The following is a 3,077-nucleotide window of genomic DNA, read 5'->3' as shown; positions in this document are numbered from 1 at the left end:
TGTCTTTCAAAAATTCTGGGGGGGCAAGGCCCCCCCAGCTCAAAACCTGGGGGGGCACGGGCCCCCCCGGCCCCCCCGTCTCCTACGCCATTGGCACGGCCCCGGCCCTGCAGTGCGTCTACATGCATTCGATGGCCGCGTGCGCTCACGAGTTTCGGCACTCCGACGCTGTGCAGACGCTTCTGGCGCGGAAGCCTTTGCTGCAGCTCAACGTGTGGTTGCCCGAGTACTGCCGCAAGGAAGATCTCTGCGGGGCGTGCGCCCGCGGCTGCCACCAAGAGCTGCGTGGCACCGAACTCGACTACGACAACATGACTGAGGAAGAGTGGGAAAACTACATTTGTTTTGTACTCATTTCACGATAATCTGTTGATAATCGCCATGCCGTCGCCACGTGTACTTTACTGCGTGCTGGTTATTGTGTGTTAGGAACGATATATATATCAGCAAACTAGTTTGCACCTGTTTCTTTCAGGGCTGTGACAATATTTATTTTATTTTCTAGTCGTATGAGAGTTTATTTTTATTTATTTTTAAAACTATCTTGTTTCCCTTTTAATATCTGTACTTATTCAAATAAAATGTTTTTAGTATTTTAGAGATTTGAAGCTTATTTAAGATTGGATGCTTGGATGCGTCTCTCAACTGGACGTGAGGGGATAAGGGCTTGACTGAGTTCTCAATGGGCGGCCATTTTTTAATTGCAATTACATGTAATAATACATGAAATACATGTACAATACATGTAAAAATACATGAAATTGCAATTTACATGAAAATTTCTTCATAGGTGCACTGGCCCCAAGACGGCGGAAGCTGCCTCCACAATGTCTGACGCCTGCTCACCTCTTTATCTCACCTATATATCACTACTCTTGTTAGGCGCCGTATTTCGCATTTCTAGTAGTGATTATAGGTACTCGATCAATGTTCAATATTAGAAAATGAACATTCGGGGGAACAGGGCGGTCGGGCGCTGCCTGTAGACCGTTTTGCCCACATCCCGAGCGCCCGCTTCACCTCATCCCCGAGGCCGAGGCCTATGTAATTAAACGCCCGCCCCGTTGGCCGACATTCCGACGGGGACGTGCAGCAGCGCACGCACCCTTACCTATGGTACCTGGGCTGATTCACAGCGTCCACCTCCGCAGTTGACCATGGCGCAAGTCACGATGCGCCTCACTGCTCCCTTCCTCACAGCCCGACCCGACCCGAGTAGGCAACCCGCCCGCACGCGAGCCATGCGGTACAGCATTTGCCACCCAAATTGGCGCTTGGTGAATCAGCTGCCTGCCGGGCCAGTGTAGTAGGGTCCATTCCCTATATTCTGGCAGAGCGGCAAGCAAAGGCTTTCGAGACAATGCCATTCAGTCATTGTGTAACTCATCAGCAGGGTGTGTTCCGGTGCGTTATAAGGGTTGACCTGCCGATGTAGAGTGTCCACCCGTCCTTCAGACCTGCGTGGGGCTCCTCTCTCCAAGACAATGCTCATGCTCAGGCTCAGCTCGGGGAGGTGGCCACTCTAACTTTCGGGTATCGTCCCTTCGACCACGGTGTTTATGAGCCTAACAAAGACGGCCGGAAAGCAAAGCCTAGCCGCTCTGCCAGAATATAGGGAATGGACCCTACAAGACCTTGTTGTTTCAGAACATTCGTCGACATTCGCGCTGTTTTTCTGAATGATAATTTACCGCACATGCGAACCTTTTGGTATCGGGTGGAGCAGATGGCTGAAAGCAATACGTTCTGTTACGTGTCGACTGTACAAATACACAAACCCTGCCCGGCGGCGGCGAGAAAGCCAAGCCCTTCGCACGGCGGCGCCTTGATTGGGGTGCGGAGGGGAAAGGGGGAGGGAGGGGGGAAGCAGAAGGAGAAAGGGGGAGGGGCAAAGAAGTTCTATCACTCGGTTCATCTTTGGCGGGGGAATGGCCTTGGGAGCGGCGGGGCGTGGCCGAGCTAGCGCGGTGCGGCGCGGTGCGGCGCGGAGCACCACCAGCAAGGAGTTTGCCAGACATTAGTCGCACTGCAGCCTCACTGCGCTCATTCTCGAGGGGCCGCGGGGTCAGGGCGCGGGGCAGGGCGGACTTTGAGGTACCGACTTGACTTTGCTTTCGGTGTGCTGAGGTTGGTAGGTCTGCGTGTATAATCCCCTGGCGGCTGCGGCGCCCCGCTGCTGCGGCTTCTTAATGAAGGCCTTATTCCGTATGTGTGTTGTTGTTGACACGCCGCCTCTGCGGCAGCCGTTTCCGGTTAGTTACTCCGATGAATACTCCCGCCGAGAGAGGAGCAGGAGGAGCCTTCCCGCGCGCGGTCAGCCGGCGAAGTGGAGACATGCTGGCTAATCCCTGGTGACCTTCTCGTAATCAGGGACCGTCAGGCGGTACGGCCGGTGCCCCCGTCGCAACTGATAGCGCTCGCGGGTGCTCGCGAGAGAGAACCTGCCAGGTATCTGATTTCAGGCAAGTCGAACGGAACGACGGCGGCGGCGGGTGGCGGCGGCGGCGCCGCGGCGGAGAGGAGAGCCAAGCGCCGCAGCGCGCGGCGTTCTCCGGTGGCGCCGCGCCGTGCCGAGCCGAGGCCAAGTTTTGCAGCGGTGTGTCTCCGACGGTCTCCGACTCCCTCGTTAGCGCTTTCACAGTGTTGTAGTCAGCAAACTCTGGGCCCCCGCATACATATGCAAACACCAAAATGTAATCTCGTTCCCGACACGAGCAATTTTCCCGACTTGTTGGGGGGAGCCAGGTTTCTTCTTCTTTCTAAGGCTTTTTGAGATAAAGCCACACACTCGCGGGCGCGCGCGCACACAGGCGCACGCGCACACGCACGCGCACACGCACGCGCACACGCACGCGCACACGCACGCGCTCGCCCCGCCGCCGTCTCCGCCGCCGCCACGGAGGCGAGGCGCGCGTCGCGCGAGAGTTTGAGAGGAGGAACTTCCCGTTTGGTTTGCAAATCGTTGTCATTCCTCCCGGTGCTTTATATGGCCAAACTCTTAAGTGCGTTATGCAAAGCAGACAGCCAGCGGCTATGTGGCCACCGCCACCCCCGAGGAGAGGGGAGTTGGGGGGGGG

The sequence above is a fragment of the Frankliniella occidentalis genome, unplaced genomic scaffold (genome assembly GCF_000697945.3).
Source record: "Frankliniella occidentalis isolate FOCC.00 unplaced genomic scaffold, Focc_3.1 Scaffold185, whole genome shotgun sequence".
In the NCBI taxonomy this organism is placed as follows: Eukaryota; Metazoa; Arthropoda; class Insecta; order Thysanoptera; family Thripidae; genus Frankliniella; species Frankliniella occidentalis.
This window is presented reverse-complemented; position numbering follows the sequence as displayed.